Source organism: Vipera berus (genome assembly GCF_964194415.1).
Source record: "Vipera berus genome assembly, contig: HAP1_SCAFFOLD_74, whole genome shotgun sequence".
In the NCBI taxonomy this organism is placed as follows: Eukaryota; Metazoa; Chordata; class Lepidosauria; order Squamata; family Viperidae; genus Vipera; species Vipera berus.
Genome location: NW_027673625.1, coordinates 50,001 through 77,026, shown reverse-complemented (window position 1 = coordinate 77,026; position 27,026 = coordinate 50,001). Strand labels below are relative to the sequence as shown.

Below are 27,026 nucleotides of genomic sequence, written 5' to 3'. Positions count from 1 at the left end.
TGATGATGTTCCGTAATTTGGGTGATGAAACGTTTGCAAGAGAACAACCAAGCTCAGAGAGCACCAAGGACGCCTTGCTACACCCTATTCAATCGAGGACAGTTGCTGGAATTGGGAATGTCTAGTTTAATAAAGAGAAGGGTGAGGGGGGACATGATAGCAGTGTTCCAGTATCTCAGGGGCTACCACAAAGAAGAGGGAGTCAAGCTATTCTCCAAAGCCCCTGAAAGCAGGACAAGAAGCAACGGATGGAAACTAATCAAGGAGAGAAGCAACCTGGAACTAAGGAGAAACTTCCTGACGGTGAGAACAATTAACCAGCAGAACAACTTGCCTCCAGAAGCTGTGAATGCTCCAACACTGGAAGTTTTTAAGAAGAGACTGGACAGCGATTTGTCCGAAATAATAATAATAATAATAATAATAATAATAATAATAATAATAATAATAATAATAATAATAATAATAATAATAATAATAATTTTATTTATATACCACCCAATAATAATAATAATAATAATAATAATAATAATAATAATAATAATAATAATAATAATAATAATAATAATAATAATAATAATAATAATAATAATTTTATTTATATACCACCCTTCTCCCGGAGGACTCAGGGCGGTGAACAGGGCAAGCATAAAAAATACAGAGATACAAAAGTTAAAAGGGATTAAATATATGCCCAACTAAAAACAGTAAATACAAATATTAAAATAACAATAACCCCCCCCCATCCCCCATCAGGCCAGGCCGGCTTGTTCAAATAAGAATGTCTTTAGATCGCGACGGAAGGAGCGAAGGTCGGGCGCCATCCGGAGCTCAACCGCTAACCGATTCCATAGCTCCGGGGCGCCCACAGAGAAGGACCTCCCCCTGGGGGCCACCAACCGACATTCTCTGATCGGTGGCACCCTGAGGAGTCCCTCTCTGTGGGAACGCACAGGGCAGAGGGAAGTTGATGCCGGCAGCAGGTGTTCCCTAAGGTACTCCGGACCCATGCCATGTAGGGCCTTAAACACCATTACCAGTACCTTGAATCTCACCCGGAAGACAACTGGCAACCAATGCAGCTCATGGAGCAGAGGTGTAACATGGGAGTATCGGGAGACTCCCAACACAACTCTCGCGGCTGCATTCTGTACCAGTTGGAGCCTCCGAGTGGTCCTCAAGGGCAGCCCCATGTAGAGAGCGTTGCAGTAGTCTAGACGAGAGGTCACGAGCGCGTGAGTGACCGTACATAAGTCATCCCGGTCTAGATAGGGCCGCAACTGGCGCACCAGGCGAACCTGGGCGAAGGCCCCCCTAGTCACAGCCACTATGTGGTCTTCCAGAGTGAGCCGTGAATCTAGGAGGACTCCCAAGTTGCGAGCCCTATCTACGGGGGGGTAATAGTTCACCCCCCATAGAAAGAGATGGAATATCCTGAATAACCCGGGATGCCGGTATGCAAAGCCACTCAGTCTTGTCGGGGTTGAGTTGAAGTCTGTTCCTCCCCATCCAGACCCGAACTGCCTCCAGGCAACGGGACATCACGTCGAGGGCATCACTGGGGTGGTTTGGGGTCGAAATAAAAAGCTGGGTATCATCAGCGTACTGATGATACCCAACTCCAAAGCCACGAATGATCTCACCCAGCGGTTTCATATAGATGTTGAACAGGAGAGGCGAGAGGACCGACCCCTGAGGAACTCCACAAACGAGAGACCTCGAGGTCGACCTCTGCCCCCCTGTCAACACCGACTGCGAACGTCCCAGGAGATAGGAGGAGAACCACTGCAAAACCGTGCCTCCCACTCCCAACCCCCTGAGACGCCGCAGCAAGATACCATGGTCGATGGTATCGAAAGCCGCTGAGAGGTCTAATAGGACTAGGACAGAGGAATATCCCCTGTCCCGAGCCCTCCAGAGATCATTCACCAGAGCGACCAATGCCGTCTCCGTGCTGTACCCGGGCCTGAAACCCGATTGGTACGGGTCTAGATAATCCGCTTCATCCAGGACCAGAGGGAGCTGATGCGCCACCACACTCTCAACAACCTTCGCAAGAAAGTGAAGGTTGGAGACCGGACGAAAGTTGTTCAACACAGCTGGGTCCAAGGCAGGCTTCTTGAGGAGAGGGTATAGGGTCTCCTGCTTGAGCAGGGGGTTGGACTAGATGACCTCCCAGGTCCCTTCCATCTCCGTTATCTGTTATTCTACTTCAGGTAACAGCAAGCTGCACTTTATCTGTGGATGGCTGAAATAAAGATGGTCTCAAGTCAAGTCTCAGCTTCAGGCAACTGGATGAACACTGCTATTTTGTGGCAAAAGTATGGAGAAAGGTTTGTCTTTGTGTCCTGCAAACTTTTTTTTTTTTTTTAATTTTCCAGGCGATGTAGTTGAATTAGAAATGTCTCAGGATGGAATAGATGCCTTTAACCCAGAAAATGCAGCAGGGGGCAGTGTTGCCCCAACAGATTGCCCTGTTTCAAAAAAAAAAAAAATTGCACAGCGAGCAAATTAGTCATTTGTGCTATTTGCAGAAAAGGTGATGAATTCACACAACTCGCTGTTTTTAGTCCAGGTGTCTTTGTTTTCTTGGCAACTTGCTAAGGTCCAACTTGCTCAGAACCTGTTTTGGCTTTATCACAGCCCCATCAGGCAATGCCAAACTCACCTTAAATTCCCCTTAAGCTCTGAATGTTGGTTTCATCCCATCTCCAGCAATTTCTCATTGTTTCAATTCACTTTCTCCTTTCGGCGTTATTTGTCATGAAAAGGCTTATAAAATCCCCATTCCAGTTCAGATTGATCAACTACCGCCTCGCTGTCTCTTCAGTCTTCATAAAAGTTTCCCACCTCTTTCTTCATGTTTCCAGTCCTCAGGGCTGACAGCCCTGCCTGATTTTAATCTAGCACTCTACAGGTAGTCCTCAACGTACGACCACAATTGAGCCCGATATTTCCATTGATAAAGGAGGAATTTGTTAAGTGAGCTTGTCTCATTTTACAAGTTTTCTTGCCACATTTGTTCAGCGAATCGCTGCAGCTGTTAAGCTGGTGTCACGGTTGTTAAGTGAATCTGGCTTCCCCATTGACTTTGCTTGTCAGAAGGTCGCAAAAAGGGATCACGTGACTCCAGGACATTGCAACGGTCATAAATACGAACCAGTTGTCAAGCATCTAAATGTAAACCACATGACCGTAGGGGTGCTGTAACGGTCATTAAGTGTGATAAATGGTCACGAGTCACTTTTTTCAGTGCTGTTGTAATTTTAAAGGCACTAAATGAGCTGTTGTAAGTCAAGGACTACCTGTATAAGGGACAGTGTCACCACTTTACCACTAGGGGGCAGCATCAGAGGGAAAACTAATTGTTTGAAACAGCCCTCTTAGGCTTGATCAGGGATAAGGCAGCCTTGGCTCTTTTATGACTCGTGGACTTCAACTCCCAGAATTCCTGAGCAGGGGGTTGGACTAGAAGACCTTCAAGGTCCCTTCCAACTCTCTTACTCTGTAATATTCTGTAATTCAACGAATGGACAACAGTGTGAAGTCACAGCTGCCAGTTCTTTAGCTGGTGTTGGCCTTCATTTGCATTGAGTTTATCCCAAGAAACTAGGATGTTAATGTAATGTATCAGTGTAGTATCAAGCATTGTCACTTTTTGCAATTGACAGATGGACATTTTGTCAATGTGCAAATTTTCTACGTGCCATCCAAGACTTTTTGGCATGGTATCCAGTGTGCCAATAATCACTGGGAGCATCATGGCAGGTTTATGCCATAATCCGATTCTTCTTCATTCTGGGAAGATATTCATATTCATATTTGATACTCCATGTATCTCCTCCAATTCCTTGTCTCCTATTCTCCTGTTATTTCCACATCAATTATCCACACCTTCTCCTTTTCAGCCACATTAAATTTGGTGTGTTATGAACCATGTGTTTTAACCTGCTCATTTTCAACCACTCTTTAAATTACAGCTTCCCACCAATTTTTCAGTACCGGCACATGACAGATGTTCCAGTGAATCGTTTTGGCGACTTTGTTATGTCACTGTATACACAAGCAGTCCTCGACTTACAGCAATTCATTTAGTGACCATTCAAAGTTACATCATCATTGACAAAAGTGACTTACGACCATTTTTCACACAACCGTGGCAGCACACATTCCCCTCCCCCCATGGTCACATGTTCAAAATTCAGAGGCTTGGCAACTGACTCATATTTATGACGGTTGCAGTGTGCCAGGGTCACGTGATTCCCCTTTGGCCAACTTCTGCCAAGCAAAGGCAATGGGGGAAAGCCAGATTCACTTAACAGCTGTCTTGCTAATTTACCAACTGCAGCGATTCACTTAACAACCATGGCAAGAAAAGTCGTAAAAAGGGGCAAAACAGCCACAGAAATTTGGGGCTCCGTCGTGGGTTGCAAGTTGAGGACTGCCTGTATGTAATCTGTTTGTGTGATCCTCCTGCACAAGCTGAGTATAGGATCTACTCTTTCTTCTGCCTCTTGACACAATCTGCAATTTGAATCATTTGATGATCTTTTTTTTCAGTCGTGGCCTTAAATAGCTTGCCCTCGCACAGCCAAAATTAAGCCTTCAATCTCTTTTCTTTTTTTTTAATGTTCTGATTGTAGGCCATTGTCAGGTTTTATTTTTATCCACTTTTCCCTTGACCTTTGGTAGAAATTGACCACGTAGTGCTTTTCCTTTCAGGGTTGTTCTGTGTTATTATTTCAATATTCACCTTTGGTTTCCTGTACATTTAGGAAGTTTCAGCTTTTAACCTGCTTCAATGCTTGTTCTTGGCTTTTTTGTTTTTTTACATCAACAGCCAAATGCACGCTTTCCTTCTTCAACAGTCTGACTTCAAGTAACTTTCTGCCTCTGATTTCTGCGGGGCAGTATAATCTATTCATATCACGACAGGGATGCAAAGCATAGCAAATAGTCTTCAGTTTTCTTGTTTTTTTGGTCCGAACTGTCCAATTCAGCTTTACAATTATTATGTTTGGTTGCAGAGAAAGCCAGATGTTTAGACTGAATTTGGCATTTTTATCCAGCCATCGAGTCCTTCGCAAGGACCCAGGATAGGCAGATCTTGTTGCTTGATGATGTTAATGGTATTGCCAAGGTGGGGCAGTGGTTAGAATGCAGTAAAAGGTAAAGGTAAAGGTTCCCCCGCACATGTGTGCTAGTCGTTTCCGACTCTAGGGGCCGGTGCTCATCTCCGTTTCAAAGCCGAAGAGCCAATGCTTGTCCGAGGACATCTCCGTGGTCATGTGGCCGGCATGACTAGACGCCAAAGGCGCACGGAACACTGTTACCTTCCCACCGTAGAGGTCCCTATTTTTCTACTTGCATTTTTTACGTGCTTTCGAACTGCTAGGTTGGCAGAAGCTGGGACGAGGAACAGGCTCTCACTCTGCCACGCGGCACTCAGGATTCAAGCCCCCAAACTGTCAACCTTCCAATCAACAAGCTCAGCGTCCTAACCCACTGAGCCGCCGCGTCCCTTCTTAGAATGCAGTATTGCAGGCTAACTCTGCCCACAGTCAGGAGTTCGATCCTGACTGGCTCAAGATTGACTTAACCTTCCATCCTTCCAAGGTTGGTAAAATGAGGACCCAGATTCTTGGGGGCAATGTGCTGACTCTGCAAACCGCTTAAAGAGGGCTGTAAAACACTGTGAAGCGGTATATAAGTCTAAGTGCTATTGCTATTTAAGCTGTTCCTTTTGCAATTGACTGACGGAGTTTTTGTCGGTGCCGATGGCATTCAACTGATGTTCCAGATGTTTTGGGATTGCAACCAAGAAACCAATTACTGTTAGGATTATCTTTGCACATTATTATTATTCTATCCCTTTGTACAGATTGCATCAGAGGCGATTGGAAAAGTAGAATACATTCAGCATTCTCAAAATTAAAAAATGAAATTCACAGCATTTCAATCCAGTGGGGTCCCAGATGTTCTAGACCAGTGTTTCTCAACCCCAGGAACTTTTAAGATTTGTGGACTTCAACTCCCAGAATTCCACCAACCAGTGCACTGAGTTGAAGTCCACACAACTAAAAGCATACTGGCTGAAGGATTCTGCGAGTTGCAGTCCACACATCGTAAAGTTGCCAAGGCTGAGAATCAGTGCTCTAGACATTTGTGTTTGTTGTAAATGCCTGGCTGCACGGCTACCTGGCTTTTACATTTCCAGTTTTGTTTTGCCCCATCCAGTTTTCCCCCCCCAACTTTTCGTTTTTTTCCTGAGTGTCTTCAGGTCTGCAGCTTTAAAAGCTGGAGACTCCAAGTTGGGGGAAATCCTAGAGATTATACATACTTTCAAGTTTTTCCTTGCAGTTGAGGACTAGCAACATGCTGAAAAAGAACAAAAAGAATTTCCTGGCTTCCTAGTGCTTGCCGTTTGAGCTCTACTTGGGCTTTTGTGTGTTTGCAAACTGCTCTTTTCATATTTCCTAGACGTACCCAATTCCAGCAACCATTCTTTCTATATTTTAGCCTCCTGTCCCCTGATCATCTTTGTTGCTCTTCTCTGCACTCTTTCTATGGTCTCAACAACCAAGGATAGCAACATGGCCAGCTGCTGTCCTTGGGTCTTTGGAACATAAGAGGATTCCTCCCTCCCTAAACGAGACGATACCACCTCCAAAATTTGTGGAGATAGGGATATATGCCTTTTATTTCGGCCGCACAGCTCCTGGGCAATGTTTAAGCCTGCAGAACTGAAGTCACCCTTCATTTTTGGGGGGGAAGCATTTGTGTTCCTATTCCTGAGTTTTGGCACTCCTGCGTTTGCTAATCTCCACTGCCCCACCTTGGCCTTGTAGCATCCTTCGGATTCTGCATGTTTATCTTGTTCTCACCTTTCAAGCGTTTTCTCCTATCCTGTCTGCCCAAGGGTGGCCACTTGGCTCCTGAACTGTGCCAGCTCTGCCCCTGTCTTCCTTCCATGCGTGCTGGCCCCACACAGTCCCTCTGGCCCTCTCCTTTGACCTGACCTACATCACCTCCCACCAATTGACTCTGTTTTCTTTGGGTGCAAGTTTTGACCACAGCCTTCCCTTCCTGACCTTTTGTGACCTGCCACGCTCTGAATGCAGAGCTTTTCCAAGCTGGGGCTGCCAATCTGCCAATCTTCCTTTAAAACTGTGCAACTGCACACATGGTGTGTGTTTTTTGTGTGTGTGTTTTTGTTTGCTTGTTTCTTTGCAAGAAGCAACGGATGGAAACTAATCAAGGAGAGAAGCAACCCAGAACTAAGGAGAAATTTCCTGACAGGGAGAACAATTTACCAGCGGCATAACTGGCCTCCAGAAGTTGTGGATATCCCATCACGGGTATGTTTTAAGAAGAGACTGGATGACCATTTGTCTGAGCAGGGGGCTGGACTAGAAGACCTCCAAGGTCCCTTCCAACTCTTATTCTATGTTTTGGGAAACATCAGTGTTTTCAAGGAAGCTGTGGTCTTCTGCCCAGCACACTTTTTTGCTGGTGTGTGTGTGTGTGTGTTGAGCCCTGATAGCAATATTCCAATATTTGAGGGGCTGCCACAAAGAAGAGGGGGGCAAACTATTTTCAAACTAGAAGGCAAGACAAGAAACAATGGGTGGAAACTAATCAAAGGGAGAAGCAACCTGGAACTAAGGAGAAATTTCCTAACAGCGAGGACAATTAATCAGTGGAACAACTGGCCTCAAGCTGTTGTTGGTGCTCCATCCAGAATGGTATAGTGTCTCCTACTTGAGCAGGGGGGTTGGACTAGAAGACCTCCAAGGTCCCTCCCAACTCTCTTATTCCGTTATTCATTGCTGGAGGTGAAATTCAGCCCACTCCACTTTGGAACCGTGGGAGAGTTTTTGGTGGAAAATAATTCTCCAAATACTGGTAGTCCTCAGCTTACAACAGCTTGTTTAGTGAACGTTCTCAACTGCACTGAACAAAGTGACTTATCTTTGTCTTATATTTATTGTTTTATCACAGAGAATAAATACAAAACAATGAAACAAAGCCAAAGCATGCATTCAACCCTAACAGAATAGAAAAAAAAATAGTGTACAAAAACAGAAGAAGAAAAAGCGATCTATTAAATGTAACATTTAACATCTAGGATCCGTGTGACTTAGGACAATTTTTCACATTTACGATAGTTGCAGCATCCCCATGGCCACGTGATCAAAATTCAGACAATTGATTGGCAATTGATTCATAGTTACGACGGTTGCAGTGTCCCAGGTAATCCCCTTTTACCACTTTCTGACAAGCAAAATCAACAGGGAAGCCACAACGGTGTGACTAATTTAACAACTGCAGTGATTCACTTAACAATTGTGGTGAGAAAGGTCATAAAATGGGCAAAATTTGTCTCCTGGTGCCTGGCTCAAAGTCGCCCAGCCTAGGACTAGAATTCACTGTCTCTGTGAGATTGGCTGAAAATCACCCAGCTGGTTTTCATGCCTAAAGCAGAACTAGAACTCACCATCTCCTGATGATTGGCCCAAAGTCACCCAGGCAGCTTTCATGCGAGTCAGGACTAGAACTCGCAGCCTCCCAATTTCTAGCCTGCTGCCTTAAGCACTACACCAAACTGGTTTCTCTAAAATATCCCTTTATCTGTTTAATCTGGCGTCTTCTACCACTTGACCATGGAAATTATGTCACCACATTGGTTGGTTTTGGACCTAGTGTGTCTCGCCAATCTGTTTAATTGTGCCTTGTTAGGAAACCAAGTTTAAACAAACCCTTGATGAGTGCAAAATTCAAAACACCTCTTTTGTGTTATTTGTTAACTTGCACGTTTATCTTGTTTTAATTATTGTTGGGTCCCCCTGTTTATTTACTGAATAAATAAATACAAATAAAGGAGAACACCCTCACTTCTCCTCTTAAAAAGACAGTGTTGATAACTGTAGGACCACACGGCTGAAGGATTTTTTTTCTTTCTCCTACCGGTTCAGATGTGAGACAGTTCTTGGAGCTGTTCAGTTTTGATATTTTTTTTTCACCCTCTCTCCTCCTCCCAATAATTTTGATTTCTCTGTTTGTGTCGTGTTAGTGGGGGGAAAAAAACTCCCATTTTTTTATTTTAACAAGCCTTTCACCTTGATAAAAAAACCCAGATTTTTCTTTCTTGTTTAAAGCAAAGCTGTTGGGGTGTGTGTGCCTGCATGTGTGTGTGTGTGTGTGTGTGTGTGTGTGTGTATGTACAGCCAGATTGATTGAAGCCAGGACAGAAAAAGTATAAATTACGCCTCTAAGCAGCCAATCCGGAATCCTTACCCCCCTCTGGGGTGCAAGAGATTGGAGGTTTCAGAATCTGGCATAATTAAAGTGTGTGTTTGTGTGTGTGTGTGTGTGTGTGTGTGTGTGTGACAGAGGCATTGTTACAAAGAAAATTGGGGAGGGATCAGTGAAAGGCAGTATGGAGGTCGAGGAGAAAAGAACAATGCAAAAAAATGTGTTTTTTTATTATTTTCCTCATTGAAAATGAGGACTCATTATAGGAAATGGAGATGAGAAGGTTTGCACGGCACCCGGAAGGACCTCCGTTCGAAAACAACCACGGTGCTTCTTCCAAGGGATGCGGCGAAAAATGCTTGTCTTCTTTGGTTGCAAATACAGGTAGTCCTTAATTTACAACCACCACTGAACCCAATTTTTGTTGCTAAGTGAGTTTTGCCCCATTTTATGACTTTTCTTGCCACAGCTGTTAAGTGAATCACTGCAGTTCTTAACTTAGTCACATGGACGTTAAGTGAATTTGGCTTCCCCGTTGACTTTGCTAGTCAGAAGGTCGCCAAAGGGGATCACACGTGACCCTCCCCCCCCCCAGGGCACTGTAACTGTCATAAATGTAAAACTTAAAACTTTCCTTTTTCATCAGGCTGACCTGGACTGACGACAGGGTTTTAAAAATGTTTTTTAATTTTAAATTGTTTAAGTTTAACTTATTTATTGGGGCTGTTTATTTAATTTCTTTTAACTTTTGTATTGTTGTTTTTATTGTTGTTAGCCGCCCTGAGTCCTTCGGGAGATAGGGCGGCATATAAGTCCCAAAAATAAATAAATAAACCTGTAAAAAGGTTAAGGCTTTTTGGATTAAAATTTGGTGGAATATGCAGAAGATATTCAAGCAAAGGATAAAGTTTTGTCCGCAATTGTTCTTATTGGGCATAATTACAGATACTACTGTTGTGGACACTAAGTTGATGCTGAACTTAATTACAGCAGCAAGACTTTTAATAGGTCAATATTGGAAGAAGGAGGAACTGCCGACTATTGAAGAATGGACTCTAAAAGTTTCTGACCTGGCGGAAATGGCAAAGATTTCGGCTTATTTGAAAGACCATTCGCAAGAACGTTATATTATGGAGTGGAAAAAGTGGATTGATTACATCCAGAACAAATATGGGACTAAAAAGTTTCATTTAGCATTTGAATAAGTTTTTTCTTTTTTCTTTTCTTTATGTGATATTAGCATTGCTTGTAGTCATTTCATATGAGCTAGAGTGCGATAGACTTAATAGTTTATTGTTGTTAGCATATGGTTGTTTATGACTGATTTTACTTTTATACCTTGTATTTAGCTCTGGGAAGTCGGGGAGGGGGGAGGGGGGAACGGGAGGGGGGAGGGTTAGGGAGGGTTAGGAAGGGTTGGGTGGAGGGTGGGGGGGAGGGATTGTTAAAGATAAAATGTATTGAAAAACTTTTCAATAAATAAATAAATAAATAAATAAATAAATAAATAAATAAATAATGTGTCTCGGTTGTCAAGCATCCGAATGTAAATCACGTGACCATGGGGGGGGGGATGCTGCAATGGTCGTAAGTGTGAAAAACAGTCCAAAGTCACTTTTTTCAGTGCCATTGTAACTTCAAATGGTCACTAAATGATCCGTTGTACGTCAAGGACTACCTGTATTGTATCCACTGGGCCATTTTGATATCGTTTCCAGCTTCTGCTCTTAAGAAGAGTTTGAAACTGTCTGCTGGAGGCCCAACAGACAGTTTCAAACTCTTCTTAAGAGTCCAAAACAAAGCAAATTGTTTTGGGGAAAAGCAGGAATCTTGGAGCATCTGATTGTGGGTGACGTGACCTCAAGACTTCGAACCACGTAGGAAATGGCCCTTCTCTGCCAACTTTGTGTTAGGCCAAGATTTTTGCTTTACAGGTAATCCTCGACTTATAACACTTCGTTTAGTGACCATTCAAAGTTACAACGGCGCTGAAAAAAAACGACTTAGGACCATTTTATATACCTACAACTGTTCTGGCATCTCCAGGACACTTGGCAACTGACTCATATTTATGACGGTTGCAGTGTTCCGGGGTCATGTAAATCAGGGCTTTTCAACCTTTTCACCCATTGTACCACTTTTAGGATATGGCAACATCCGAGTACCACCAGTCGCCTAGCGAAGTGTCAAAAACCTGATGACCAAAAAAAAAAAAAAGGAAAAAAGTGATGAAGTACAGGTAGTCCTCGACTTACAACAGTTTGCTTAGTGACTGTTCGAAGTTAAAATGGCACTGGAAAAAAGTGCCCCCCCAAGCCACAGCCTGCCCAGCAGCGCTCTTCCTCATGCCCGAGGTTTTCATTGTTGTGAGCATTTCTGCTCAGGATTGGCAGCAGGGTTGGGATGGGGTGGGGTTTGGTTTTTATTTCCCCCCCCTCTGCTGGGTGGTTGCAGCAGGTTTTGGTCACTTCACATGACCCTGGGACACTGTGACCGTCATAAATGTGAATCAGTTGCCAAGCATCTGAATGTAAATCACAACTCTCTGGAGATGCTGCAACATTCCAGCTGATCGGCGCTTCTTCTGGGCTCAGAAGCGCCAGGATCAGCGCTGAGCTCCAGCTGGAGCCTGGCGCTGATCCTGGCGCTTCCGCTGAGCCCTGACAGCCCCGAAGAAGCGCTGATCCTGGTGCTTCCGCTGAGCCCTGAAAGCCCTGCAGCTCTAGCCATCTCTCGATCAGGCTTGTGCAGCGCTACCACCAGTTCAGCTCATTCCCTTCCCCCGCTACTACTTTTCTAGGATGGTCGTGTACCACCTGCCAGGTCCCAATGTACCACAGGTGGTACCCGTACCACTGGTTGAAAAGCCCTGATGTAAATCACCCCTAGGGGTGACATGATAGCAATCTTCCAATATTTGAGAGGCTGCCACAAAGGAGAAGGGGTGTGTGTGTCAAGCTATCCTCCAAAGCACCTGAAGGCAGGACAAGAAGCAACGGATGGAAACTAATCAAGGAGAGAAGCAACCTCGAACAATTAACCAGTGGAACAACCTGCCTTCAGAAGTGGTGAATGCTCCAACACTGGAAGTTTTAAAGAGACTGGACAGCCATTTGTCTGAAATGGTATAGGGTTTCCTGCCTGAGAAGGGGGTTGGACTAGATGACCTCCAAGGTCCCTTCCAAGCCTGATATTCTGTTATTCTGGCAAGGCGGTGGGCCCTATTTTTAGTTGCCTGATCAATTTTTAATATTTACAACCAGATTCACTTAACAACTGTGTTACTAACTTAATAACTGTAGTGACTCACTTAACAACTGTGGCAAGAAATGTCGTAAAAGGGGGCAAAATTCTCTTAACAAATGTTTCACTGAGCAACAAAAATTTTGGCCTCAACTGTGGTGACTACCTGCAAATGTCAGGTTTTGGCAAAACTGTTGCCAAATGTGTTCACACGACCACAGGATGCTGCAAATAGTTGTACACGCTGCCCTGTTGCCGAGTGCCTGGGAATCAGTCATGTAAACATGGTGTGTGGGGGGGGGCAACCTGATCACTGGAACTTTGGATCGAGTTTGTAAGTCCCCCTTTTTCGTGTTGGGTTGGTTGTAACTTGGAATGGTCACAGAGTGATTGATTGTAAGGTGAGGACGACCTGTAGGAACATACCACTTTACAACCTTGGTGAGGCCACACTTGGAATGCGGCATCCAGTTTTGGTCACCACGATGTAAAAAAAGATGTCGAGACTCTAGAAAGAGTGGAGAGAAGAGCAACAAAGATGATCAGGGGACTGGAGGCTAAAACATGTAAGGAACGGTTGCTGGAATTGGGTATGTCCAGTTTAATGAAGAGAAGGACGAGGGGGGACACGATAGCAGTCTTCCAGTATCTCAGGGGCTGCCCCAAAGAAGAGGAAGTCAAGCTATTCACCAAAGCGCCCGAAGGCAGGACAAGAAGCAATGGATGGAAACTAGTCAAGGAGAGAAGCAACCCAGAACTAAGGAGAAGCTTCCTGACAGTCAGAACAATTAACCAGTGGAACAACCTGCCTCCAGAAGCTGTGAATGCTCCAACACTGGAAGTTTTTAAGAAGAGACTGGCCAGCCACTTGTCTGAAATGGTATAGGGTTTCCTGCCTGAGCAGGGGGTTGGACTAGATGACCTCCAAGGTCCCTTCCAACTACTTCTTCTTCTTCTTCTTCTTCTTCTTCTTCTTCTAATAATAATAATAATAATAATAATAATAATAATAGTAGTAGTAGTAGTAGTAGTAGTAGTTGTTGTTGTTGTTGTTGTTGTTATTATTATTATTATTATTATTATTATTATTATTAAACAGAAATGGAGTTTTGCACAACTTCTGAATGCTTGCCTCTATCCTGGTCTTAGAAAGTAGTTTAGCTGCCTGGTTGTGCTGTGTAGGCAATGTTCACCTCCCATATCTGTGTGTGTCCCCCTCTCCCCTTCCCGGCTTCGTTCCCGTTGCAAAATTTTAGACAAGGGAGGCAGATCTGCCACACAGGAGGGCAACGATAACCTGGCACCCCTATTCTCCTCCTGCTTTTTCTCCCGTTGCAGCAGCGGCTGCAAATACCAGCCTTGGCAGCTGGGCTTGATAAATGAAAACGAATAAAACTGAACAACAAGCCGGCAGCTGTATGATCGGTTTGCCGGTTGGGTGGGGGAGCAATTTTGCTGAGGCAGCTGGAGGGAGGGAGATGGATCTGACCTGGATGGATCTTTGGGGGGTGGGTGGGAAAGTAGAACGGAGAGGGAACCTAACAACTTGTATGAAAAGACACAATGAGGTGTGTGTGTGTGTGTGTGTGAGAGAATTAGGAATCAAGGAGACCGGTTCCAGGGGATTTTTAGGTGCCATCCACATCCTGGGGGAACCAGTCCACTAAACACCTGCCTGGGCTTTCAAATTAAAAAAAGGGAAAGCAGAATGTCATTGAAAAGACTCTGCCTACTAAATCACGACAGCAAGGCTAATTCCAAAAGAGTTTTGTGCACCTGTTTGCAAGATGCTTGCAATGAGCACCCTGGAGTAGCCTGTTTGCCAAAACAGAAGAAAAAAGAAAAGAAAAGCTGGTTTGTTCATTTTCCTCTGCACGTCAGAAACCCAAAGCTACGTTCATATGATACAGTAAGCCCCACTTTGAATGAACAGGACAAAACTGTTCCCCCCCCCAATAACCCCTGAACCAATTACAGGGGTAGGCAACCTTGGCTCTTTTATAACTTGTGGACTTCAACTCCCAGAATTCCTGAGCCAGCATGGCTCAGCTTGGAAACCTCTCCCTTTCCCCTCAGCATGGCTGGCTCAGGAATTCTGGGAGTTGAAGTCCACGAGTCATAAAAGGGCCAAGTTTGAAGAACCCTGCTCTAAACGTACAAATCAGTAGTTCCACCGGATGTAGAGTTGGTCTATAGCAGGGGTGGGGAACCTTGGCTCTTTTATGACTCGTGGACTTCAACTCCCAGAATTCCTGAGGCAGCATAGCTCAGCTTGGAAACCTCTCCCTGTCCCCTCAGCATGGCTGGCTCAGGAATTCTGGGAGTTGAAGTCCACAAGTTATAAAAGAGCCAAGGTTGCCTAAAATGCCCTGTTCACACAACATATGCAACCAAATGTCAACCTACAAACATTTTTAGTTAGGGCGTTCTACTAAGCTAGATGCTGTGGGTGTACAACCATTCATTCAGTGATTGTTCAAAGTTACCAACAACACTGGAAAAAGTGACTTACTATCAGTCTTTGCACTTACCACCAGGGCAGCATCCCCAGGTTCACGGGATCAAAATGTGGACACTTGGCAACCAGCATGTATTAACAATGGTCCCAGCATCCCGGAGTCACGTGATCGCCGTTTGTGACCTTCCCAGACGTCTTCTGACAAGCAAAGTCAACAGGGGAAGCCAGCTTTTGCTTAACCACCATCTGATTCATTTCACTGCAGTGATTCGTTTAACAACCGTGGCCAAAAAAAAAAGAAAGTTGTAAAATCAGATGCTACCCATTTAACAGCTACCTTGTTCAGAATGGAAATTATGATCCCAGTTATGATCATAATTTGAAGATGAAATAGAAATAGAAAATAAAATAAATAAAATAGAAAAATGCACACAGGCTAATAATAATAATAATAATAATAATAATAATAATAATAATAATAATAATTTGGAAGGGACCTTGGAGGTCATCTAGTCCAACCCCCTGCTCAGGCAGGAAACCCTATACCATTTCAGACAAATGGCTGTCCAGTCTCTTCTTAAAAACTTCCAGTGTTGGAGCATTCACCACTTCTGGAGGCAGGTTGTTCCACTGGTTAGTTGTTCTGTCAGGAAGTTTCTCCTTAGTTCTAGGTTGCTTCTCTCCTTGACTAGTTTCCATCCATTGCTTCTTGTCCTGCTTTCAGGTGCTTTGGAGAATAGCTTGGCTCCCTCTTCTTTTAAGCTCATTAGAGCCAGTATGGTGTAGTGGTGAAAGTGCTGGCTGAGAAACTAGGAGTTGTAGTCCTGCCTTAAGCTTGAAAGTCAGCTGGGTGACTTTGAGCCAACCCCTCTCTCAGCCCAACCCACCTCACAGGGCTGTTGTTGTGGGGAAAATAGGTGGAGGAAGGCCTATCAGATTTGTTCACAGCCTTGAGTTACTTATAAAAAGCCAGGATAAAAATCTAATACAATAATAAGAATGTCACCGAAAAAAACCTATCTGGCTTTGGATAGAAGACGGCACTTTTCCCAAGTCTTCGCAATTGGGACAGAAGCTGGTTGAGCCCTTTAAAAATATAATCACCGCTCTGCAGATTTTCAGTGCGAGAATTGGCTGTGAATTGTCTGCAAATATAGGTAGTCTTCAATTAATGAGGTTAATTGGGACGAAAATTTCCATCGCTAAGTAACGCGGCTGCTAAGTGCAACCTCAAGTGACTGTGCCTCTTAGCGACAGCAGTTCTGACAGTCCTGGGTTTCTGCCATTAAGTGAAACTTGTGGCTTTCTGCCAGCTGGTCCCCACTGAATCTGCAGGAAGCTGGTAAATGGCAATGATGAGGACCTGTTCATATTTACCTCTCGTTCAGCGCTATCATACATTTGAATGAATGGATCCCAAATGAGAACTGACAGTCCCTGTAATCCCTTTTTCTTAGGGCTGTTCTTTGTGCTCTCCGTCCCTCCAACTTGGAGAAAAGTAGATCAAGGAGAAATTCCCTATCTTGCTGCCAATTTCGCATCCTGTTTTGATTGCCAGGATATAAAGAAACATGGTGAGACTAGGAAGAGTGCAGAGAAAAGCAACAAAGATGATTAGGGGACTGGAGGCTAAAACACATAAGGAACGGTTGCGGGAATTGGGTATGTCTAATGTTTATTGAAGAGAAGGGCGAGGGGTGACAGGATAGCCGCGTTCCAATATCTCAGTGGCTGCCCCAAAGAAGAGGGAGTCAAGCTATTCTCCAAAGCCCCTGAAGGCAGGACAAGAAGCAAAGGATGGAAACTAATCAAGGAGAGAAGCAACCTAGAAATAAGGAGAAACTTCCTGACCGTGAGAACAATCAATGGAAGAACTTGCCTTCAGAAATTGTGGTTCTCCATCACTGTAGGTTTTTAAGAAGAGATTGGGCAGCCGTTTGTTGAAAGTGGTACAGGGTCTTCTGCTTGTGCAAGGGGTGGACTAGAAGACCTCTAAGGTCTCTTCTCTGTTCTTCTGCAATTCTGTTATTCATCTTCTGTCTCTTTTTTCCACAGTCCCTGATCTTCCTCGAAGCAGATGGCTGACAAAAGGGGACCCGTCTAACATCCCTTAAGGCTCTCTGGGATAGTTTAGCAAGGAAAAAAGAGAGAAAGTGCATTAAAAAATCGGAATCGTGTTTAAAAGAAGGCCGGCTCTTTTATCCCTTTTAAAAGGCCGCCTTCTGTCAAGGATAATTTGTGGGTGTCTGCATTGAAGAAAGATCACCTTGCAAATGAAGCATGGCTGGCTGGGGAATTCTGGGAGTTGAAGTCCAAAGCTGCTGAGGTTGAGAAACATGGTATCTAAACAAAGAGGGAACGTTCTTGGTTCTACCTGAAGTAATGACTTTTCCATTCTCTTGAAAACAAGCAGGTTTCTGAACCTGGTGCTTCTTTCAGATGACTCAAGGAAATAAGGGAAATGAAATGTTGTCAATCACCAGGTCAATATTCTTTGATACCCCATTTGCAACCTTCCCGGCTGTATACATCTGAACTACACTGTGTTGTTTCTGTGTCAAACGTGTGTGTGTGTGTATGTAGGTATATGCATAATCCTTTGTCATGTTTATGTAGTATATATTGGAGGTGGTTACCCTTTGAGAGCTGAATGCAACGAAATCTCATTTTAATGTATGCTGATTAGTGTACATTTAAAGTGACAAATTCTATTCTATTCTAATTCTATTCTATTCTATTCTTTCATTCCAATTTCTGTTGTATTCTATTCTATTTTATTCTATTCTTTCATTCCAATTTCTATTCGATTCGATTCTATTCTTTCATTCCAATTTCTATTCTATTCTATTCTATTCTATTATTCTATTCTATTCTATTCTATTCTATTCTATTCTATTCTATTCTATTCTATTCTATTCTATTCTATTCTATTCTATTCTATTCTATTCTATTAATTCTTCTTTCTACTGGCTTCCAACAAGCAAAATCAATGGGGGAAGCCGAATTCACTTAACATCCACATGATTCACTTAGTGACTGTAGCGAAAGTCACCTGAAATTAGATTGAAACAAAACCCCAAGATAAATAACAAGGAGCAATAAATACTCAAAATATAATATAATGGTGTCCTTTGGTTAAGGAGATTTGAGCTGACTGATATCCAAGCCACACTAATAAATATATTTCATGAAACTTCCTTATGAGGTTTAAGAAATCAGAAAAAGGCACTTTTGGGAAAAGAGGTAGTCTTCAACTTATGACCGTATTGGAGCTTTATGGTCATAAGTCATGTTGGCTGTAAAGCGGGTCATCACACGACTGACCCAATTTTATGACTTTTTTTAAAGCAAATCACCATGGTTGTTAGGTAAATTTGCAGTCATCAAGAAAGCAACACAGTCATTAAGTGAGCCCATTGTTTGCTTTGGGGTGGCAGCCACCAGTTGTAAGTATCTTTTGCAGGGTAGCTGTCATAATAGCAAATGCTCATAAGTGGCTGGTTGTAAGTTGAGGAGTACATGTGTGCTAGCTTCCTCCAGAAGAACAGAGTTGGGAGGGACCTTGGAGGTCATCTAGTCCAACCCCCAGCTCAGGCAGAAAACCCTATTCCATTTCAGACAAATGGCTGTCCAGTCTCTTCTTGAAAACTTCCAGTGTTGGAGCATTCACCACTTCTGGAGGCAGGTTGTTCCACTGGTTAATTTCTAACCATCAGAAAATTTCTCCTTAATTCTAGGTTGCTTCTCTCTTTGGTCAGTTTCCACGCATTGTTTCTTGTCCTGCCTTCAGGTGCTTTGGAGAATAGCTTGACCCCCTCTTCTTTGGGGCAGCCCCTGAGATATTGGAAAACAGCTATCAAGTCACCCGTAAAAGCTGGGATTATCAAAAGTCAGCAGGTAAGTTATATATGAGGATGTCCAGGGATGCATTCAGTCCATATTTTAATGCACACTTACTAAACATTTAAAACAAATTTACTAAGCCTGTACTTCCCAAATCAATAGGTGAACTGGGACCAGATTCTCCACTGAGATATACATTTTTCCAGATTCTGAATGGCAAGGTTGCACACATCAGCAAAACATTGATGAAAGCATGCTCTCTGAAATCATTGCATTAGCAAGAACAACTTGTATATTTGTTGGGGGGTGTTGTTGATTTCTTTTTTATATACAAACGCATTTTGGGGGATATTCTACCCTGCTCGGAGTGGAGCTTGTAAATAAATATGAAATCGAATCCTTTAAATTTTTGGAATTGCTGGCAAAACTCAAGGAAGAAAAGGAAATATCAATAGGAAAAAGATACATGAAAATGCATAAAAATATTGCCCGGAGAGAGAAATTCATTCATCTTTACATAGCAGAGAAACTCACATTAACACACTGCACCAAGAAAAGAACATTGTAGTGCAGTGTTTCTCAATCTTATCAACTTGAAGAGGCTTGGGGCAGGCAGGCCTCGACCCCCCTCCACCTCTGAGGAAGCTTGTGCTCTGCTTAACGACCGTGTTTGCTAAACAACTGCATCGGGGAAGAACAGAGGTGGGGGGTTAAGTGAAGCTATCTCCCTTGACGGCCATCGTGACATGCAACCGTAATGGACAGGCTGTTAGGTGGTTGTAAGTTGTAGGCTGAGGACTAGCAGTACAGACTCAGCAGCTCAGGTTTGGTGAATTGTGTGAAACCAGCTCACCTCGTCTGTTTCATACAAAGTAGAAGGTGGGAATCTCGATTTTTCAGATTTTTTCTGAGAAGAGGAAGTAGAAAAGGTCCTTCTAGAACAGGGGCCTTCAAACTTGGCCCTTTTGTGACTTGTGGACTTCAACTCCCAGAATTCCTCAGCCAGGCATGCTGGCTGAGGAATTCTGGGAGTTGAAGTCCACAAGTCATAAAAGGGCCAAGTTTGAAGACCCCTGCCTTACTGTTACAACCACTCATTTAGTGACCGTTCAAAGTTACAAGAGGTCTGAAAAAATTGTTTTGTGACTGGTCCTTGCACTTAACACAGTTGAAGCATTCCCCATGCTCATGCGATCAAAATTTGGCCTGCCTGGCAACCAGCAGGTATTCATAACAGTTCCGGGGTCATAAATTAGACCTTTGGCAATTGCCTCCATCCAAGGGTCATGTGATCACCCTTTGCAACCTTTCCAGGCAGCTTTCCAGAAGCAAAGCCAACATGGTGTCCTGGATTCACTTAACAACCGCATGGTTTACTTAACACCTGCAGTGATTCACTTATCAACCGTGGCTGCCATTTTGGTTAGCAACCAAAATTCTGGTCCTAATTGTGGTTATAAGTCGAGGATCACCTGTACAGCAGCCAAATTTTTCCCCAGCCCAGTCATAGGGAATTCTGGGAAAGCTTTTTGGAGGTCAAGGAAAGGTTTCCTGATTTTTTTTCTTCTCTCTGATTCCCGGCTGACGTTGTCTGAAGTTTGGTGAATTTAGAGAGAGCAACTGAGCATTCCTCCGTCTCGAATAGCGTCAGAGGTGCCCAATATTCGATTCTCCACAGCTCTGCCCTTGGCGAGAGAACGAACTGTCTCTGTCTTGAAGATCTGTGGCAGAAGGTGGAGCATGAGAATGCAGCCAAGGCAATTAATTATTGAATATCCTACAACCGAGGAATAAAAGAGCTGTATAAATGCATATTATTATTGCATAATTATCGCCATATATTTCCTCACATGCCCTAAATTCATTCTCTCTCCAGCATACGCACGCACACGCGCACACACATATCCACAGGGAAAAAGAAAAAAAGAAAAAACCTTAAGTAATGTTTGTGTCACTGGAATATATATATATATATATATAAATATATTTTACTCTCTTTTCTTCACTTCGGTGCACGAGTCACATCCGAAACCCACCCACCCCCATCCCTCACACAGCTTCATCTGGAAGCGCCAGCCATTTGTCACCTCCCTCCATTTTTTCCTCAGCCTTGAGCTCAGCTATCCAATCCGGATGCTGCCATCCAGCACATCTGGAAACAGGGAAGCTGCTGGAGTCGTCCCGGTTGGGATGGAGCAAAGGGGCTTCCGCGCTGGATTCGATTAGCCCAAACAGCACAGAAGTTTGCCACGCTCCTTCGGCAGCAGAGAGGTATGTGCCAGGAGGGTTGTTTTTCCCTTACGCATTAAAGAGCAGCACACATAGAGTTTTGCAACTGAAAATGCCCAGATGCAATGCATTAACAGGGTACTGTACAAAACGCTTTACATCTGAGCTGTTTCGTGCTCAAAATATCCCATGTCAAGTTAGCAAAGTGCCGTTTGCATCACGAAGCAGCCCTTTGTGCTGTTTCATGCATGCGGGAAAACGTTTTGAGCTTAAAATACTTAGGTTTTGAATCTAAAATGTCTTGCTTACCTCTAGCACAGAGTTAAGTTTGGGAGCGAAGAAGAAAAGGGTTAGTGCTAACTGCTAAGAACCCCGTGGGAAATATTGGAGATTAACAACAACAATAATAAGTTGGAAGGGACCTTGGAAGTCATCTAGTCCAACCCCCTGCAGAAAACCCTATTCCATTTCAGACAAATGGTTGTCCAGTCTCTTTTTGAAAGCCTCCAGTGTTGGAACATTCACAACTTCTAGAGGCAGGTTGTTCCACTGGTTAATAGTTCTAACTGTCAGGAAGTTTCTCCTTAGTTCTAGGTTGCTTCTCTCTCTGGTTAGTTTCCACCCGTTGCTTCTTGTCCTGCCTTCAGGTGCTTTGGAGAATAGCTTGACTCCCTCTTCTTTGGGGCAGCCCCTGAGATATTGGAACACTGCTATCATGTTGCCCCTAGTCCTTCTTTTCACTAGACACACCCAATAATTGCTTTACTATTATTATTGTTATACCATTTTAATTCCCCCTTTTATGTATGTTGGTTATCTCAATGAAGCAAACATACCAAATACTTCTGCATTCTATTTTCCCATCACAACAACCCTGCAGGGTGAACTAGGCTGAGAGTGGCATTTCGTCTGTTCTGCAACATTTCTATAGTTCTATACGTTAATTTGTGATGTTGTCCGCCCCAAATAGGGGGCTGCAATGGATGACCTCTGGGGTAAATCTCAGCTTTGTGATTCTATGTATTAGCATCTCTGCAAAAGTGATAGCCGCATCACAAATGAGCTTCATATCGGCCAAAGAGAGCACAATTCTAGGAACACTTAATTCCAACAACTGCCTGAAAATTAATTTAATCTGTCCCTTTTTCATTAGGCAGGGAGCCCAGACGTAGCCGAAGAAACCTCTTCTGCCTCCAAGGAACACCAATTAGGGGGGAATTCTTTGTCCTTTTCTTGGTGAAAACACCCTCTCTATAAACTTATAAAATAATCTGCATTGCTTTCTTCTTCCCTTGTAAAACCTTTTCCTCTTAAATCATGTCTTTAAGGTTGTAAATAGACCAAGCGTTTCTCAACCTTGGCCACTGTAAGAAGTGTGGACTTCAACTCCCAGAACTCCTCAGCCACCATGCTAGGCTAGGGAATTCTGGGAACTGAAGTCTATGTATCTTAAGGTGGAGAAACACTGTAATACAGATAATGCCTGACTTACAAACACAATTGGGACTAGAATTTCCATTGCTGAACAAATTGGTTGTTAAGCGAGTTGCACCCAATTTTATGACTATTTTTTTTTTGCTACAGTTGCTAAGCAAATCACATCAGCTGGTAAGTGAATCATGTGGTTGTTAAGCAAATTTGGCTTCCCCCATTGACTTTGCTTGTGAAAACCTGGCTGGGAAGGTTGCAAATGGTGATCATATGACCCCGGGAGGCTGCAGCCCTTGTAAATACATGCAGGTTGCCAAGTGCCTGAATTTGTATCTCATATCTGTGAAGATGTTGCAATGGTCGTATGTGCGAGGACTGGTTGTAAGTCACTTTTTTCAGTACTGTTGTAACTTTGAACAGCCACTAAAAGCACGGTGTTCTAACATAAGTCAGGGACTACCTGTAGACCCTTTGGGGCTGGAAGGCAGGATCCAGATGCTTTAAAGCAGGGATCGCCAATCTTTCCGGGTTGGCCGCCGGGTGGGAAAGGGAGGGACAGGCACCATTATGCATGCAAATGTGGCTATGTGCGCGAGCATGTGAACGGGGCCATGAGCATGCACGCTCCACAAATGGGGCTGCTAGTGCCGGCAAGAGGCTCGCAGCTCTCCTAGTGCTGGTGAGAGGCTTGCGGCTCGGCTAGTACCGGCGCAAGGACGGGGTGAGCGCACACATATGCGCATGTGCACTGGCCAACTACTCATGCAGCCCAGTGGCCAGCCAAGGGGCCACGGCCCGGTAGTGGGCCACAGCCTAAAGGTTGGGACCTCTGCTTTAAAGGAGTAAATGGGGCTGCAGTGGCTCAGTGGTTAAGACACTGGTCTTGTCAGTTGGAAAGCCAGCAGCCCAGATTCAAGACCTGAGCACCACGTGATGGAGTGAGCTCCCGTCCTCGCCCCAGCTCCTGCCAACCTAGCAGTTCGAAAGCATACAAATGCGAGTAGATAAATAGGTACCATTTTGGTGAGAAGGTAACAGATGCTGGCCACGTGACCGCAGAAATGTCTTCGGACAGCACTGACTCAATAGCTTTGAAATGGAGGATGCGCACCACCTCCTATAGTTGGCAACAACCAGCGGAGTAAAATCCACAGGGACTCCTTTACCTTTTTTTACCTTTAAAGGAGTAAATATTGCTCCAAATAGGCTTCTTCCTCAAATCCACCCAGGTTTCTGTGTTAGAGTAAAGCTAAACGGGCTGACAAAATCTTGTCTCCAATTTAAACCCGAAGAAAATGAAAGGCCGTCTCTGGAGATCTGAAAAGCGGTGGGTGCAATCCTGAAGCACAGTGGGAGGAAATATATCGCACACCTATCTGGAGACAAGGATTTCTAAATTGTTTCCAAGAAAGTAAATGCAATCTGCCACTGTTGATAAAAGCCAGCAGCGTCCTACCTCACAAGGTAACTTGAGAAGAAACTCACCCAAGCAGAACAAAAATCTTTCTTCGCCTCCTCTCCTGATTCCAGGACAGGTCAGCATTGTGTGTCTCCAGGAAGCCCAGAAGTACTGAATACAATATTTCTTCCCCATTTTTAATCCCCTCCATCTGGGCAATCAGAGGTAAACAGCCTCCTGATTTGGACGGCCATTTTGAACAACTACGTATCACATATCCAAGGTTGACTCAGCCTTCCATCCTTCCCAGGTAGGTAAAATGAGGACCCAGATTGTTGGGGGCAATAAGCTGACTTTGTAATAATGCCGCTTGGGGGGCGCGAAAGCCCTAATAAGCAGGCATGTACATAGAATGAAGGCTATTGCTAAAGCACATTGATTTGTGCTTTAGATTGTAAGCCGCCCTGAGTCTTCGGGGAAGGGCGGGATATAAATGGGATTAAATATATATATATATATATATATATATATATATATATATATATATATATATATATATATATATATATATATACATACATACATACATACATACATACATACATACATACATACAGGTAGTCCTTGACTTACAACCACAACTATATATATATATATATATATATATATATATATATATATATATATATATATATATATATATATATATATATATATATATATATATATATACATACATACATACATACATACATACATACATACAGGTAGTCCTTGACTTACAACCACAACTGAGCCCAAAATTTATGTTGGTAACTGAGGCAGTTGTTAAGTGAGTTTTGCCTCATTTTACAATCTTTCTTTCCGCCACTGTTAAGCGAATCACAGCAGATGTTGTGTTAGCAACATGGCTGTTAAGTGAATCTGGCTTCTCCATTGACTTTGCTTGTCGGATATTTGCAAAAGGTGACCGCGTGACCCTGGGACACTACAACGGTCATAAGTATGAACCCGTTGTGCCAAGCCTCTGAATCAGGAGATGCTGCAATGGTCATAAAGTGTGAAAAACGGTCATAAGTCACTTTTCTTCAGTGCCATTGTAACTTCGAACAGTCACTAAACAGTGTGGTAAGTCGAGGACTATCTGTACAACTCTTTCATTGATTCATTGGTTGATTACGTACAGGTAGTCCTCGGCTTATGACCAGTTGCTTAGCAACCATTCAAAGTTATGATGTACCCTCCAAAAGATACTTATGATCCGGTTCCAAAGTTCTGATGGTTGACACCCTCAACCCCCTGATCACATGACTGAATTTTGGCCACTGCAACCGGCCTGCATTTATAGTTGTTTGCAGCATCCTGTACTCAGGTGACCACGATTTACAACATTTTTGCTGAAAGCTGGCGTTTACATCCGGTTTTCGGCAAAATACTCCCCCTAGCGAACAATGGTTTCAGTTAAGGAATATGGATTCACTTAATAACCATGGTGATTTGCTTAATCACCACCGCAAAAAAAAAGTCATAAAATTAGGTCGGTCATGCAACCCCTGGTCCGTGGACCGGTACCAGGCCACGGCATGCCAGCAACCGGTCCGCACAAACAAGCAAAGCCCCATCCGCGGGATGCAGGCAGCACACAAAACCACGCACCCTCCAGTCCGCGGAAAAACCTCTCTGCACGGAACCGGTCCCTGGTGCCCAAAAGGTTGGGGACCTCTGGTATAGGTAATCCTCATCTTATGACAATTGAGCCCCAAAATTTCTGTTGCTAAACAAGACAGTTGGTAACTGAGTTTTGCCCCATTTTATGATCTTTTACACAGTTAAGTAAATCACTGCAGTTGTTAATAACATGGTTAATTTAATCTCGCTCCTCCATTGATTTTGCTTGTCAGAAGGTTGCAAAAGGTGATCACATGACCCTGGGACGCTCCAACTGTCATAAATATGAGTCAGTTGCCAAGTGTCTGAATTTGGATAACATGACCATGGGGATGCTGCAATGATCGTGTGAAAATTGGACATAAGTCACTTTTTTCAGTTATTGTAGCATTGAACAATCACCAAATGAATGGTTGTAAATTGAGGACTACCTGTAAGCACCATTTCACTTTGGTCTCACTTAAGAAAAGGGGGGGGGGTTTAAATGACTTTCCCCACCGCTTCTTGTGGCAGGAAGTGACTTATGTAGCTTCTTTTGCCTTCAGCTGATGCCACTATAATTTTTATAAACTATTTTGTCAGTTCTTAATTAGAAAAAGATAGAGCTGATGGTAATAATAGGACTGAGATTTGTATAATAATAATGTTTTGAAAAGGAGTAGACTTATTTTAATAAAATACGATTATTGCTCATGAAACATTATCACTATGTACTGCACCAGGCTTTGCCATTATTAATGAATTAATTGCTTTGGGGACATATGTAATACACTGAACCTTAGGCATGGAAGCTGGCTGGGTGACTTTGGGCCAATCACCAGGAGACTTTGAGTTCTAATCCCGCCATAGGCATGAAAGCTGGCTGGGTGCTTTTGGACCAATCACCAGGAGACTGACCTGCATTTAGGATGGCTGTAGCATCCCTGGATTACGTGATTGCCATTTCTGCTTTGGACAAAGTAAGTGTGGGAAGCCTGATTCATTTAAGGACCACATGATTTATTTAACAACAGCAGATTCATTTAACAAGTGTGGCAAACACTATCATAAGATCAGACATGACTCTTTTTATAAATGCCTTGCTTAGGAAGAGAAATTCTGGCTTCCACTGTGGTATTAAATCAAGGACTACCTATATTAGGCATGTTCACCACCTTGAGTTGTTTATAAAAATAATACAGGAGGGAGAGAAACAAACAAATAATCTAAGTTGGTTTGCATATGTTGAGTAGAAAGAGTACAGAGAAGAGCAGCAAAGATGATTAGGGGACTGGAGGCTAAAATATATAAGGAACGGTTGCTGGAATTGGGTATGACTCTAGTTTAATGAAAAGAAGGAGTAGGGGGGAGTCAAGCTATTCTCCAAAGCGCCCTAAGGCAGGACAAGAAGCAACGGATGGAAACTAATCAAGGAGAGAAGCAACCTAGAACTAAGGAGAAATTTCCTGACAGAACAATTAACCAGCGGAACTACCTGACTCCAGAACTGGTGAATGCTCC

General features: G+C 43.5%; 1 long non-coding RNA gene across 1 annotated transcript in view; it reads left to right on the top strand.

Moving 5' to 3' along the window:
• The first annotated feature begins 6,999 nt into the window (after positions 1-6,999).
• Positions 7,000-27,026, top strand: part of LOC308679234 — a 27,583-nt gene continuing 7,556 nt past the window's right edge. Inside the window, exons 1-4 of the long non-coding RNA XR_014028734.1 lie at positions 7,000-7,358; positions 16,414-16,530; positions 17,012-18,853; positions 20,908-21,074. This is a non-coding gene — a long non-coding RNA (uncharacterized lncRNA). The remainder of the gene's footprint in view (positions 7,359-16,413; positions 16,531-17,011; positions 18,854-20,907; positions 21,075-27,026) is intronic.